The sequence below is a fragment of the Capsicum annuum genome, chromosome 8 (assembly GCF_002878395.1).
Source record: "Capsicum annuum cultivar UCD-10X-F1 chromosome 8, UCD10Xv1.1, whole genome shotgun sequence".
NCBI classification, from domain to species: Eukaryota; Viridiplantae; Streptophyta; class Magnoliopsida; order Solanales; family Solanaceae; genus Capsicum; species Capsicum annuum.
In genome coordinates this window covers 103,381,311-103,398,889 of record NC_061118.1, presented here as the reverse complement: position 1 = coordinate 103,398,889, position 17,579 = coordinate 103,381,311, and the positions used below count along the sequence as shown (strand labels likewise).

The 17,579-nt window shown below is 34.2% G+C and overlaps 1 non-coding gene across 1 annotated transcript; it reads left to right on the top strand.

The window, feature by feature from the left end:
* Nucleotides 1–15,163: 15,163 nt before the first annotated feature.
* Nucleotides 15,164–15,241, top strand: LOC124886892. The gene has a single exon (XR_007044296.1). It is a non-coding gene; the product is annotated as a small nucleolar RNA Z102/R77 (small nucleolar RNA).
* Nucleotides 15,242–17,579: the final 2,338 nt, after the last annotated feature.

Here is a 17,579-nt window from a genome sequence, read left to right as displayed (position 1 = left end):
AAAAGAAATACGACAACAACAACCCACGGTAGCTATGAGGTACACCCACACCCTTAACTAAATACCTATACAATGTCCCCAATGTATCTAGAAATAAAAATCAAGGAGTGAAGATATATCTGCACATCCTAGGCATCAAATCAAATTGTATCAACATGTGGGGCCTTAGGATAGTCTCCACTCTCAGTGTCAGTGGCCACAACAGTAGATGGGACTCTCATATCAGCAGTGGAACCAGTTGTGGCCGGTGTTCTTAATGGTAGCTCTGACGACAGGGCTAAACCATTACCTAGATCAGCAATATCAGCAGGTGTGGAACTTTTAGCTCCTATCTTCATCTCATGGAACCTAATCCCCTGGTCCCTCTCACTCAGAAAACTCTCTCTCTTTGCAAACTCAATCTCTTCTTCTTTAGTTTTTTATTTTTTATTTTTTATTATTTTTTCTCTTCCTACCTCTTTCATCAGCATCAACATTACCTGCAGGGGTCGAATCATAAGTAACCTAAATATTCGTGAGCTCATACGTTCTGTGGGTCTCCTTAATAATAGGTATCGAGAGGATGGGTCTATCTTGCAGGTCATCAACTAACTTCTGCAGTGCGACTAGCTTGGCATGTGCACCTTCAAGGTTTGGGGACTGGATACCCTCAAGCTGTCGAGTAATCCTCTGCTAGAATCTATCAAACTTCGCCTACATTTTCGTCAGTTCATAACTAAGCTTCTTCGAAACCTATGTTTTTAATTCTCCCTCTATTTGTTGGACCTTAGTTTCCACTATGCTCAACCACATCATAACCCGAGATAGTAACAACTATGACACTAATATATAGCCAATTAGAACTGACCTATATGTGGATGGTCATGATGCCATAGTAGCTGATGGAGTAGGAGTCCTATATATATTTGCTACATCAGAAGCCTGTGGTGTGGACTAACCAGTCTCAGACTGGGGTGTCACCTATATCGGTGAACCCTGTAGTGTCATCTCATTCGGATCCATATGCTTCACTAATTATCGATGTATTAACTTTGCCATCTGTGAGATAGGGTTTGTTATATATCTGATTAACTTTAAATTAGACATGATCCTCGACCTCAAAAATTAATTAATATCTGGGAGCTCTGGCACTCCCTCCTCTAAGAAAATCTGAGTCAACAAAAAAAGGGAAGGCCAACACTGTATTAGTGCTAGTATCCCTATCCCTGATATCACGAGCTATCCACTTTGCTACATTAACCTCATAGCCCGATATTATACTTTCTATCAGTGCTACCTTGTCTAGACCTATAATATTGTTTGATAAATTGGAACTCAACCTGTTCCTAACCAGGGTCCACCAAGCCTTGGCCTGAAAGTTTAGGCTATTCTTCATTATTTATAATAATCATCCAACACCACCAACGAACCACGGGGCCTCCTCCTAAGATGAAGCGATAATTCCATCCATCCACCAGAATTAAACAAGCTTATATTCTGAACCTATCTATTTTACTTTGACTTTTTTCACCTCCTCTACTCAAAAGTCTAATTCAATATTGTTGGCCAGAGGTACAAATTCTAGCCTATGTAATATTCGGGAGATCAGATGAGCTAAAATGTTTACTCGAACACCTTAAAACACTAAGTATGATATTGGGGTTGTACCCCTCCACAAATTTCCCTAGGGATTTTGCCTATTCAACTCCATATGATATGCAACATAAAAATCAGTACTAACGCTTCATTGTACTAGCTCGGTGTACTAGTTATCTACTCAGGCTTATATTGCATGAATCGAGCATCAAATGTAGGCATCTCAGACATGCCTGTTTTGGTCAACCTTCTTTGAAGATAAAAAACTATCAGGGCCTTTTTATTTTAAGAGTTTATGGAACTATATTGTTCGTATAGGTCCTGCATTCTAGGGTACCCACATCATTTAATGATAGGCACCAGAGCGGCCTCAATGGAAAGTGGAGTGGGTGGTATTATGGTGGTGGTACTTCTTTAATTGGACTACCAATATCCTCATTGCTTTCTTCTCTAAAAGCAGATCAATCATCATTATCATGCTCATTCACATCCTTATTTTCATCCTTGGACCCTAATTCATCCCCACTATCATTCTCATAATTCTCTTCTCCATTATCGTCATCATTATCTTCATCATCGGAGGATCATGTGAATAACATGGTGAGGTGCTACGGTTCTTCATCCTTGGTGTGGACCTAAAGGGTGTGTCCTCCTCCACAATAATTTCTTGGGTCGCTTTTCCCTTGGCTTTACCTACTCCTTTACTGGATATTCTTTGAGGTCATCGCGTGACTCATCGGTGTTCTTATTTCTAAGGTAGAGAGTGGACTTTGGGGATAAGGCTTTTTGGTGTTCTTCTTCAGTGTCTGCTTCTTTGATGAATCACTTTTTGGAACCATTAGTACCTGTTGAGTACCCATTAGTTAATACTAAGAACATAATAGAATAACAAAAAAATAATGTGTCAATATAGCAGGATTTAGGTAGCCTACAACTTAGTGAACAAGTCGTTACCTCTGGTTGTTAGTCATAGTGAGACTCGTAAGGTGGGAGGAATCCTAATTAGTAATCACTGGTCAGGAAATGATTCAGCCTAATGATTCATAATGTTAGGATACAACTCATTAACAATACTCGTTTTCTGACCAGAATTATTTTTCCTGATGCAATTCCCTTCCCAGTCACTACAACTCCTTACTACAAGTCATGTAGTGTTACTACAACACGTTTAGATTAGTCTCAATGTTAACAAAACCTACACTTTTCTAATCAACCATGTTACAAATGGTTATGAGTCACGTAGTAACTCGTTAGGTGACCCTACCAGTCGTTAGGAGTCCCGTAGCTACTGTAACATGGATGATTAGAATAGTTGGTTCAATTTCTCATTCCCAACATAACAAAACACATCAATTTGAGCATTTCACATATCACCCCTTCATTCCTAATCTTCAACTAAAACATATAGTATGTAATTACTCCCATTGACATGTCACGTTGCAATTTTCCTTATGATTAGGGCTCAATACAGTATGTACTTATTTAGAATGCATTTATCAAGGAACCAAAGCAATTTTACAGAAAATACAATATCAACTCAAGATATAATAATTGAAACATGGAAAATTTACTTGATTATTTGCTCCAAATTCCTTTGAACTTAGCTTATACGGTTTTGGAGCCCTTGCTTTAGAAATTCTTGCCTTGTAGGAGCTTCAGTTGATTTTGAAGATAGGACAAAGATGGTGTGTGCCTATGGTGCATTGGTCAACTATTGGAATGGGGAGAGGGAAAGAGTCATTTCATTTGAAATAATAGAAAGTTCAATCATTTATATTGACTTCCACTTTTATTTACTAAGTAAATCAACTTGGGTCGAACTTCTAGGCCTGTGATGTTGGACCTGGTTACAAGTCTTGAGTACTACTCATAACCACACAATATGGGTCTTATTGTCCCTGCGTAATTCCTTAAACCTTACTTGGGTCTCTAATCTTTATGACTCAAGGCAACCAGTCATGGTTTGTGACTATGATTCATTCTGAGAGTTGTAGTGACTCCAGAGACCAAAATACCTGAGAGATGTCTGAGTTCCAGGCCCCTACGACTCAAATGACAAGTTTTAAAGTGCAACTATGAATCGTATAACGGGTTGTTGATGCATCCTTAACTGGGGACTTGTCGTAATGGGCATCCCAAGTCCATCCAGGATTGGGGACCACCCCCTTAACCCAACCCAACCACCTAATACAACCTTAGATGAGATGAACTTCGAGTATATTACAAGATTTCATAATTCTCTGATGAAGACTCTGGTATAGGGTCTAATAATGATCTACCCAACCGAGTCTAACCATACCAAACCAACCGTCCATACCATACCAAACCATTTAGTAAATATCAAACATAATATGATAATCAACCCAAAATGTAATACGATGAAATAATGAGAAATTATGTTCAATGATTCTTCCCTCCTAGCTTATTCCAATGACAAGGCCGACATCAATAACGGTCCCGCCTATACCAACCCCCAGAAGTACCACAAAGCCTCTATCTAAAATAATATAAATATCCAGTTGGTTCATTCCCCCAACCATGTCCAAAACCAATATCTAAAAAGAAAGTAAAATGTTTAAGGACGTCCAACATAAAATGATGTCTTCCAAAAGTAAGAAAGCTCACCACTTCAGTTCAATAAGTTATCTCTAAATCAAGTACTATGAAGGAGGAGTCAAATGGCCAGTTCCTGCGTAGCGTAGGTATACAGCCGCCAGTAGACAAGTTAGTGGGCGAACACTAACATGAAACTCAAGATAAGAATAAGGTAATACAATTTTTCAAAACCAAGTGAAAACCATCCAATGCAAACAACCATACACCCACATACACACACACATATATATATATAAGTGCTAAGAAAATGAACCGGGTTTAGTATGCCATTAAAACCTTTACCTGGGTTGTGCAACTTAGCCATCTTACCATCCACGGGCTATATGGGTTCAGCTTCCCCTATTGAAAATGTCCTAGTACGTGTAGCTGCACGATCAGGAAATATCCAGGGATGAGTAATACATCCCTCCAATGTAAATGTGACACTCGCATGGCCATCAAAGACCCCTCACATCAGTAAATGTGAGTTTCAGGTTTTGATCCTCCCGGGACCACCACGTTCCACGGCTTAGCTTAAACTCCCCGCCATTAATGCCTAATTAAAACCATTGAAAAACAATCCAGCTATTTATTTATTAACCATGGCTATTCAATAACCAGTGGTATCGTCATACCACCATACTTGCAAGCTTTATCCATAGACAAACCATTTAGATTAAGGGGACATCCAAGTGCCCTATCATTAGCCAAATTAAACCTCTTAGGAGACTTCCATGTTCTCCACAAGAATAACTAATTATCCTTAATACTTTGCAAACTATTAGAAAAGATTTTAGGTTTATATATAAGCCAAAAACAAGAAAGAGTTCCATTAAAGCCAATGCAATGGACATATCTTTATAAGCATTTATTTAAATACCTTGGGGGCATAATATAACCAAAACCAAATTCCATTACCATTAAACCATTACCATGCAATTCAATTGTCTAAAACCACTTTTAATACATAGAAAACATAAATTAAACCATAGGAAATCATAACCAAGCATTTAACATCAAAATCCCCAAATAAATAGTTAAAAGCCATAATCATGCAAGAGAAAAACCATGAAATCAACCATGCAACCATGCCTTTAATTGAAATTACAATTAGAGAAGAGAATCATGCCTTAAACCAAGAAGATTGATGGAAGGAATTCACTAAGACAAGTCCCAAAGTAATCCCTTAGTTGAAACCCTAGCTCTTTGTTGCAAAATCTCTTGAGAGAATTATGATATGTTTAGGAAGAGTTTCTAAGTATTTAAGAATAAAATAATAGGGTAAATAACCTCCTTAGTGTATTAAAATTTGTGGGTCCTTATTAGTGTAAGTAGGAAAATATCCAGAATACCCCTATTTAAATCCAATAAAAACCCGACACAGGGTCATGATTAACCCCCTTATGAGTCATAACCTCCCTTACAGTTGATACCCAAATCATAACCAAGACTCAACCATGGATTAGATATGTCCAGTATATGGATCATCAAACCAAGTGGTAACCTCATCATATGATCCGTACCCATGATCCGTATCCCTAACAGAATATAACACCAGGAAGATCAAACACTGTCCGCCTTATAAGTCACTTATATGACTCGTACCCAACAATACAACACTAACCCCTTAATTGTATCCATTCCAGTGACCTAAACCATCCCACTAACTAACACTGGTCGGCTTATGATAGGACTTCACCACTTGTACCCCAGTATATGACTCATACCATGAGTTGTATTGGGTCCGAAAAAAGAGATTCAAGGAAATTTTCTAAGGGTCCAAACCTGGGATTCTTTAGTCATATGGACGGACACTAGAAAAATTTTCTGGTTTATTACTATAATCTCCAGCCTTGCAGATTGAATACACAAGTTACCCTATAATCAATTAAGTACAAAACATGGGTTTCCTCCCACATAAACTCTTGATTTAATGTCGCAACATAACGTGGCTAGGTTGGATACTTAAATTTCACAAACCATCACCATGGGTTGCCTCCCATGCATCACTTGATTTAATGTTGCGACATGACACAATTTCCTTGGTTACTCAAACTTCACCAAGGTCTATGTCAATAACCACTTTTACTTTCTCAGTGCTTCCCATGTAGTGCTTCACCCTTTGCCTATTTACTTTGAATGGGGCTTCACCATCACACTTTACTTCTATAGTACCATATGGGAGAACTCTCATCACAGCGAAGAACCCATACTACTTTTACTTTAACTTTCCTGGAAATAAGCGAAGTCTCAAATTATACAACAATACCTGGTCACTTGGCTTAAATATTCTTTTCTCAATTTTTTGATCATGATGCAGCTTCATCTTTTCCTTTTATAGTGAAAAACTTTCATAAGATCGAAGTATAAATTCATCTAACTCTAGTCAATAATTCAACACTGTATTCCCCGATAAAAGCACCAAAATTTGATGTCGCCCAAAACTAACCTCCAAAGAAGTATGTTATGGCAAATGTCAAATTTAGTAACCCAACACAGGTTGGGGTCAAACCCATTGGGAATACGTGGGACAATCTCTCGAACTTGATAAAATCTATGAATATTTCAAAAAAGTAAATGGGGGGATTTTAATGTCAACAGTAACAAGTCGCCAAACTTGAATGCATAAATTTGTAAATAAAAGAAAACGAACACTCGGACTGTTTTTCTCTTAGCTTCTTAACTGCGTAAGTTTCTCATGATTGATCTAAATCACCCACTGCTCTGCATGCAAAGTTCACAAGCAGTGTATTATCAACCGTCTTATGAATGCATTAATAAATCTCACCCCTTACCTTGTAAGTGTAAGGGTGTCGTATTACTGTTCCTTGTGTATAACTTTAGTATAACTCTCACCTTTTGAGTCTCTAGTTGATTAAACGAGGGTTGGTACCCTCGAATCACTATTTTATCCTTATTTTCCCAATCTTAAACTCCCTTGTGAGGACGTTATCAAATATAGGAAATTCCCAAGCTTTTGAAGTAGCTTGGGGTACGATTATTATAAAGAAGATTGCAATACATGCAGCTATATTAGGATAGACGAATTTCCCACTTTCCTTACGTATTTAATCCATTAAGGTTCCCACAACCACAGTTAAGGAAATTCCCGACCATGCTTATGGAACAATCCATAGAAATCATTAAAGAAGACATGCAATTAATTTCACAATAATGAAAGAATCAAATCCAAAATCTCCGATTAAATACGTAACCAAAAACTTATGAACAATTGTATCAATGATCAAATATAAGAAAGTAAGAAGAAAATTGCAAAAAGTGTGTAACTTTATAAAGGAATAACCCTAGGGTATTTATAGTGTCTCAAAATAACAAAGGAAACTAATCAAAACAAAATAGAAAAACTATGTCGGCAGTGGTTGAGCCTCTAGAAATGAGTCGTTGCATCTGGTTATATATCACTGTCTACTTTTATAGCTCTCTTTTTGGCTTCATTGGTTACAGATCATAAGGTCAGATTATGAGTCGTGTATTGCTAATCATAGTCACTCTAGTAAACTTTCATCTTCAAGGATTTAGATTCTGTTATCCTTACGAATCCTTAACATGAGTTGTAGTCAGTACTTACAACTCTTGGCCTTCACTAGTTACAACTGCAGCATCACCTTTCAGGATATGACACACTGTTCTCAATAGGGCTCTTCACTATAAGCCGTTACCTGACCTTACAACTCCTAGCCTTTTATGCCTTAACTTCTAAAAAGTTTATTTGCCCATTCTTCTCCTGATGAGTCTGGCTACGAGCCGTAAGGAGACTTAATGACTCGTAGCTTGACCTGTACTTTAGGTTTTTAAGAGCATTTTCTTCTATTTTTCAGTCCAAGCCACTTTCAACCTAGTTTTCCTGTAAAACAAATAAAACACACATCATATCCGACAAAACGACCTAAGTCAATGCATAACTTCACCATTTTAAGCATCACATGTGTCATGTTTCCATGGTACATCAAGGTTCAGAAATTAAAAGATCAAAATTTTATGGGGTCTCACATTCCCTCATGCTTTCCTCCTTAAAAAAGTATCGTTCTAAAATAATCATTTGCCATAAGTTATTTTCACTCTTTATTTAGGAAAATATATATAAATAATTTATTAGAAATATCAATTTTCATATCATTGATCCAAATAAAGTTTTCAAGAAGGAAATAGTTAAATTGCCCTGTCGACTTTAATAAACAAAACATAATACACTCAATTATAAAAGAAAAAGAAAAATACTGAATATTGATTGTGATGGTGGATGTGATATGTTTTGATTGTAATTTGAACTCCCAACTGTATAGAAAAAAATATATGACTTACTCACTTCTATCATTGAAGAAATTCTTGAGGAAGCAAAATTGATTACAAGTATAATTCTGATGATATGTTATGTTTGATTTTAATTTGGACTGCAAAAAAATAAAAACAATAATTTAGTAGATCTGAAAGTTTTAAATATTAATAAAAACAATTAACAAACTATTTAATAAGTAAAAAATAGTTAAATACTGATAATTCATCCCCCTCCCCCCAATCAAACAAAAAAAAAAACTAATATAGTTTCACAAAGTAAGGCTTTAGGAGGGGCGACTATATATAGATCTTACCTCTATCTCAGCTTGTTTTTGAGTCTAAAAGAAAATATTTCAAAGCAATATAAAAAAGAAGTAACGAAAGTACAAGAAACAACATATAATAAAAAATAACTAAACAAATAGTAACAAAATAGAAACCCTAACAAACAATAAATAATGGAGATATCAGAGTAAAATGGTTAAACCTAACCTTTACACAAAAACTACTTAAACCCCGACCTAAAATTCACCTACGGTCTGTAAACTATAAAATACAATGCGATACTCGAGATATTAGAACAATACATTTAAACCTAACCAGGGACAATAATTCTACAAATCTAGATTGAACATTATCCTACCACCTATATTAAACAGAAACATTAACAGAACAAAAATTATAACAAATAATACGATAACTGAGATATTAGAACAAATAAAATTAAATCTAATCTTTACATAGAAAGTTTCTAAAAGTACAACGGAAGATTCATACATAATATAGACTTGAAGTTAATGAAATATTATAGATCACACTTTTATCGGTCATCGAAAAAGTAGTTATAAGAATATCTACGCTACCAAAATTTCTTAACCCTAAAAATTTAGCAAAAACATTGTAATAATTGAATTGGAGTTGTAATTAGAAATTATATCATATTGAATTTACAAATGATTAAGGAATGGTAATAACAAATAACGAATTTTTCATAAACTTAAAGAAAAGAGGAAAAAATTTCAGAGGGAGTTTGGTTGTACCAAAAAGCACCGAACAGTTAACTTTAATAAAATTAATTGTAGAGTTTTTATTTATCTAAGGTAAAATTTAATTGATTTAGAAGTATTAAACCTTATTAATTCTTATCTAAAATAAATAATTAGACCTAAAGAAGTTATAAATCAAATTAATTGTGAAAATATTTTAACCCTAAGTGAGAATTTTTTTGATCCCTACTATTAATCTATTTTCCTTGCATCGTCCTTTTAGGATTTATTTTTTTCCCAATGTGTTAAAACAAAATTTCCCCCAACTATTGTTTTATTTTCCTTATTTCGGATTTTACTACTTGCTTCTATTAGGATTTTAGTACGCCGAGGAAAATGACTACTAATTTAGTTGGTAACAAATAAGTAAAGATTTAATAGCTATAACTTTAATTAAGTTAAAAATTTTAAATTTTAATATAATATTTAAGTGTCAACTATTGAAGAAATATAGGTAAAGGATGATTTTGTCTATTATGGAGTCTTTTAATGAAGAATAAAAATTTTAAAAATTATTTTTCTAAGGGTCTTCATACTTTTAATATATTGTAGATGTAAATGTAGATTGTAGATGTAGATGTAGAGGTAGATGTAGATGTAGATTGATATAGACACATTAGGATTTTCTAATAATTAATTTTTCTAACAAATCTTACCATATATTTTGTTGAACCATGTATTTTCAGGAAATTGCATGTCATAGACCCAAATATGGGTGGCTTTAGATATTTGATCCTAAATAAGAACGTCTTTGACGAATAACCTTCCTTACTTTTTAATATACTAAAAGTTCCATTTTTCCCGTCCACACCTCAAATATACTTTTAACCTTTCCATACTCATTTATTTCTCAAATTTTATTTTTTATTATTTTCACTTTTAAATTTTTCCTTTACTTTTATTATTTTAATTTTTTCACTCTTTCTTTTTCCTTTAAATTTATTATTGTGATTTTTATTATTTTCAATTTTTATTTTTCCTTTAACTTTTTTTTCATGTTTTAATTTATTTGTCTCAACTTTTATTTTTTTTCTCTTTTCCTTTTTTTTTTCCAATCATTATCTATTTCTTCATTTTTTTCATTTTTTTTAAATTTATTTATCTTTAACCTTCATTTAGAATTTTTAAAATATCTCTTTTTCTTTCCAGAATATCAATTATTCCTTCTCGTTAAACTTTTTTCCTCATTTCTCCTCTTCCCTTTCATTCGATTTCTCTCAAAATTTAGACTCCATTAACAAAAAAAATGGATGTTGCTTCTGATGAAGAAATAGAGCGCCTGTTAGTACATGTTGCTTCCAACTCTTCGGGACTTTTACCTTCAAATTTAACTGACATCATTGTTGATATAAGTGGCTATTTAATTTAGTTTGTAATTTACATGTATTTTATCATTTTTGGTGTGTTATGGATCTGTGTGTTTTCCTTTGTTTTAGATTACTTATGGGTGCCGTATTTATGTTATGTAATCTTGTAACCTTGTGCTGTGCTTTACTATGTGTTTGTGTGGTACCGCATGTCTTGAGCCGGGGGTCTATCGGAAACAGCCTTTCTACTTCTTCAGAGGTAGAGGTATGGACTGCGTACATCCTACCCCCCCCAGACCCCACCAGGTGGGAATACACTGGGTTTGTTGTTGTTGTTGTTGTTGGTGTGTTATTTTTGAATTAGGTATTTAAATCTCTTTATGTTGTTTACGTTTAAGTTTTTAACTCATAATACAAACTTGTTGTATTTTTCGGAGTTAAGTTTAGGGATTTGTCAGATTGATGGTTGTATAGTTAAGAAGTTTCAATTTTGTTAGTTGTGTGTTACTAAGTGAATTTTGAGTAATCCCACATTCTTGATTTCATAGAAAAAGTAAATCTTGATTGAAATTAGAAGTTTTGTGTTACTAAAAATCTTAGTAGCTCGGTTGATTGATTATTTAAACTTTGTCCTATTGGGAAATCTCAATAGCTTCGTTGGTTTACCTGAATTTTGTGCTAGCAGGAAACCTAGCAGCTGAGTTGGTTGGTTGGTGAAACTTTCACCTTGTTGGTGAGGGTTTGATTTTCCATCTTGTAATACCCTATCACCAATTGAACCAAAAAAGTTTTGAGCTACTAGATTTGAGATCTTTGAAAAATTCTACTAGTACTATGTAATTTCTATTGTGTCAAGTTGGAGAACTTGTAATAGGCCTTTGCAGTGTGGATATCTTTATTTTGCCTCTCAGGTGATGGTTCGATTACTTTTGATGAAATGCACATTTTTGTTTTGATTTTCGTACTTGTGGGATTACACTGGGTCTTTTGTTATTGTTGAAATGGAGATTTTTGTTTTGATTTGTTATCCCATCGCAGTTGCTTCATCTTCAATTCAGTCATGCCTGCTTCATCTTCATCTCTATTCAATACCATGTTAATGATAAAGACCTTTCTTTTTCTTCCTTCATAGCTATACATGCTAGCTTCTTTGAAACTCTTTAGTATCTTCACACAATCTTCGTCGCTCCAATTATGCTTAACTAGCTGCTAAAAGTCATATTTTCTCAAACATCATAATCAGTGACCTGTAGCCTCTACTATACAAACTAGAAATACTTAGCGCTGAAAGAGTTAATTAGAAAATTACACTATATATACAAAATCAAAATCGTATTTTATTTCTATATAGTAGATGTTGAATCGCGTTAGCTTATTCATGTGTTTACTTTTTATATTTTGAGTTCCTTTAGCATAAAGTAAAATAGAACTTTGAAGGACATTTTAAGAATAAAACTTTTGTGCATATCTTAAGCAAAATAGCATTAGCATGGGGAATAGATTGTAACATACCCTCTCCTACAAAGCTTAAATTTTCAGTCAGTGGCATATTTGTAATAATATGTGAAAGATCAAGAACGGTGCATTTCATGTGGAATAGAGGTTGTTGTTGTGTTTGTTTTCAAAGTCTTGTTATTTTTATGATGACCTTCCCATGTACATTAGTATTTGATCAAGAACACCACCGTTGTTTGGTTTCTGAATAATAGTACTTCTAAAGAGTGCTCCTGATGAGTTTTGAGGACTCTTAAGAGCCTTATGGTAATTCTTCTTCTTGAACACACGGCACACCACCCACCCTTCTACCGGGTTACTTGATTTCGATGCCTGGATATTAATAAAACAATATAATCATATATATCATCAGTAAACTATACTATAAGGTCGTCTTACTAATGTATGTATTGTAGCAAGCAGGTTACTCCTTAGTTTCACAGATGAAAAAGGTATATCGTGCAAAATTTGTTTGCACAATTAGGACATTCTTTCTATACACATACATTTTTGTAACATGGTATGGGTGCTTACATTACATTATTCGAGAGGTGAACCACCTCTCGAATATAGATATGTGCCAATCTCTCTACAGTGTAACAAATCTAAATATGAAAAAATAGGCAGATTTGGTGAATTGATCCATGATGATTCAATAGATATCAAAACCATGAGAATTTATTATTTTACTGTTAAATCATTATTGAATGTTGCGTTTGTAACTTTCTTTAGTAATATTTCTTTTTTCTTTTTGGAATTTTCATGTAGAGAGTGACGTCTTCTATTAAGAATCATCTTGATACTTCTTTAGATGGGATTATGAGCCGTATTACGATAATTTTTGCATTCGATTTATTAATCAATAGAAACAACATCATTATATCAAAAATTATGTTGATTGTATTGTTGACATTATTAATTTTTTTATATAGTCTTTAGAATCCAAGTATGATTCTATTGTGGAGCTTATTCAGGGATTACATAAACCATGTGACGGGCAAGGAGTGGGCATTGTGAATTTCAAGGGGGTGAATAAAATTCAGGAACAAAATGTGCCTATTCTTGAAGATGAAGTCAAGTTTGAAACTTGTTCCCAAATTTGTGCGAAGCTTCAAAGCGGAGAAATTGATCTTTCAACACCTCCTGATGACTTGCTTTCTAGGAAAATAAAGATGTGTGAAGTATCAGATGATGTTTATGGTCCTAGTTTTACACTAACAAGTCCAACGCCACTCGATGTTTCTGATCATATTTCTATAAAAGATGTTTCTGATCAACGCTTGGCCATGGGACATAACTTGTTCATTTTTTGTATGAAGTTTCGCCTCTAGGGTACGAGCTGCAAATCATCTGCTAAGTTATTACAAGCTAAGTTAGTGTCAACTCTTGCCCGTAGGGTATAACTTATTTCTTTGGGTCTTAAGTCTTGCTTCTAGGGCAAGTGTTGTAGATCATCTTCCGAATCATTCCAGAATAAGGTAGTGTCAACTTTTTCCCATGGGGCACAAGTTGTTTGGTATCTTACCTTCAAGGCAAATTTTAAAGTTTATCCCGTAGAATTATTCACATCACATCTCTTGGAGGTGTAGTCCCTCCCTGAATCCCATTAATATGATATATTTTTACACATCAATAAGTAAGAAAATTTAACATGCTAAGTAATTTTTATAAACAATCAATCAAAAGGAATTGAGTTAAATACTTTACCGCAAGTTAAAAGTTCATACAAATAAGGAGACATTCATCATTGAAAGTCAAAAGTACTTGTTACTAACTAAAATAGGGCTACAAAAATCCTATTATAACTGCTATTCTGATCCAAATTTAAAAGGTAAAACTAATCATGTTTTCTTATTTTTCTTTCTGTATCTTCTTGCATATGGATGAAGGATAGGAGTATAGTGAAAATTTGATCTGTTATGCTCGGTCCTTTTACATCTCGAACATCTGTAATTATTTCTTGAAGATTCTATTCTACAAGGATATTTGGATGTTTGTCTTCTCCCAAGAAGAAGCTCCTTATCTGGGGGGTTTGTGATCAAATCCTTTATGCTATCGGGGACAATCCATGATGTTGTGTTCCAAATGGTAGGATTTCTCTCTGTTATGTTTGTAGCCAAGACTGTCTTGAGAACCAATGAGAACAATAGATAGACTTGTTTATATGTCTACTCTCTATCGCTGCAATTGCATGGGTGCATGGTATCACATCTATTTGAAATACCAAGCATTAACAAGTCCTGCTCTTCAGGTCTATAATATATTCAACTCCTTCTTCTCTTACAAGAAATGTTGTTGCATCAATGGAGTCTACCTTTAAATAAAATGATAAATAAATGACGACTTCTAGTGAAATATCTAGTATACGAGTAAAATCGGCCATACAGAGCAATCAACCATACATAAGGGGCGAATCTTGAGGTAACCAAAAAACAGCTACAATCAAGCATATAACATCAAATCATAATCTAATATTGAACTAATCAAAAATCAAATAATAAGTGACCAATAATATGGAGTAATAATTAATGTTCTATTTCAAAATAGAAGAGAAGGTCCAATATAGGTGATAGTTAGACTTTTGATGCTTGGCTTGGTCAGGGAAAGTGCAGGAAAAGGATCTTTCATCCAAGAAATGAGCTTTCAAAGTCAAATTCCCTGTACTATATGAAAAAGACAGAACCTTGCTCAGGAACATCAGGTGATTCAATAGTGATGCTTCCAACATATGAGCAGGAGAATGAACTACAAATAAACTATGATAAAATAGATATTGCATCTAATCTAGGAGTAGAATCAACTATGATAGTGAAACATCTAGTATATGAGTATAATCAGCCATACAAAGCAATATGATATGATGAGCTTCATACATGTAATTGCTGACATGATAGCATTTTATCATGTATTAGCTCTAGCTAATCATAGAAAAAAAAAGAAAAAAAAAAGAAAAAAAAGAAAAAAGCCATACAAAGCAATCAAAGATACATAGCGGACGAATCTCGAGTCAACTAAAAAACAACTATAATTAAGCATACAACATCGAATTACAAACACACAGCTATGAGCAGAAGCAACAAGACCCATATTTCACGTGCGAATCTCAAGGAAATAGAAAAAACTAGCAATAAATCAAGAATAACAGTAAACCAGCTATGCATAATCTACGATAGAAATAGTATATTTCCCTATTATCAAAATACAATTTCAGTTACTTACTTTCAATTTCAATGCATCTTGAATCTTGTCAGTCACCTCCACTTCCGCCCAATGTGGAATATCATGAAAGTTGCCTTGTGATTCTATTTTTTTTTTATAAAACCAACTTTGTAACTTGTTTTGAATGTAATCGATCAGTCATAGTATTGGCAGTTGCCTGATTTTTCTCAGTACCGCATTCATGGACTCCACGTTATTAGTCATAAGCATTTGTATCTTATATTGGTATGAAATGAACGAGTCCATCTTTCTGGTTCTTCTTCTCTCAAGTACTCCTCAACAACTTTGTCGACGTTTTCTATCTTATCCATGAAAGTATAAAATTTAGTTCATTTGCATATTGTTGTTGTGTTGTAGAAAAGTGATAGAACTACATTTGAGAAGTATATTTTTCTTAAATTCTTCTCCATGTGACAGATGCATATCCCATGCTGACACTCTGGATAGATATTTGCAATTGCATTTGCAATGGCTGGGTGACAATATGACAGAATAGAGTATTGTTCACGTACCCCAATTGTATGTCTTAACTGATTGAAGAACCAATTATAAGACCATTATTTTCTGACTATGCAATTCAAAATGCCAAACGAAATATGTTGTTTTTTCCATCCTTTGACACTGCTATCAGGAGGACACCACAATATTTTGCCTTCAAAAATATTACATCTACCATTATTATCAGTCTACAGTTGGCCCATCCAATGATAGAAGCACCACAAGCAAAGAATGCATATTGAAACCTGTGTTGAGCAAAAGAATATTAGTAACATTTGCATTTGATGTTTATAATAAGAGTACAACAATTTTCTAAACTAAGTCTTGCCCATAAGGCAAGAGTTGTATCTATGTTAATAATCTAATCAGTGCAATTAAAGAATAAACTTTTGCCTCTTCGGCAAAAGTTTTCAACTTCAACAATATAGCATTTGTACAACAATTTTCTAAACCAAGTCTTTCCCATGAGGCAAGAGTTCCATCTATGTTAATAATCTAATCAGTGTAAATAAAGGATAAACTGTTGCCTCTTGGGCAAAAGTTGTCAATTTCAATAGTATAACATTTGTACCTGTTCTCATCATCTCTCTTTATGTTTGTGGACATGCCTGGGTTATTTTTTTTCATCATGTGAAGATACAATGGCAACCTATTGTAGTTCTCTTCCGCGGTTCCTCTTATCACCGTATAGGCATATTGTATCGCTCACCATCATTTGTTGTAGGATATGATGATTCTGCATTTCCTTCTCATTTCATCTATCATAAAGTTGGTGTGATTACATTACAAGAGTTACGCACTATCTCTAGTATGTAGTCACAACTAACCTTTGATGTTGCATTTCTATGGTCGGATGTTATGAAATAAATCGAGCAACTATGATTCTTTTGATATGTCGTAACCTGAAAGAGCAAGGAATTGTGAATATTCGATGAATAAGACCGCCATACACAGTTGTTGTCCAAACATCGTAGTGAATATCTTGTTGTGCTTAATTTGATAACCTTAAATTGGATGTTCTGTGTAATTGCAATGTTTGACATGCACGTCATCATATTTTATTTGTCAATGAAGATCGACATGACATTTACCTCATTCAAAGAGGCATTGTGTCTCAAGAGGGTAGTTTCGACATCAAGTATCCTCTTCTTTTTTTGGCGTACCCTCTTAATCTTTGATGGATCAGCTATTTCAGCCTCTAATATTTTTTCAATAACCTATAACTCGTTATTTCTATCAATACTTTCAATACTTATTTCGTTTTCATCCATTCCAAACATAACCGTTCTGAAAATGAAACAACAAAAGATTAGTAACAATTTAATTTAAAATATATATCTTCAAACAATAAAATCATTAAAGAGTAAGGCATAGTCAACTATTGTCCATAGGGCATCTCTGTCAAAGTCTTGCCTCTAGGGCAAGGGTTATAGGTCCTTTGCCAAATCATTACAGACTATGGCAGTGTCAACTTTTGTCATGGGGAATAACGTCTCAGTCTTACCTCTGGGGCAAGAGTTATAGGTCATCAACCAAATCATTACAAACT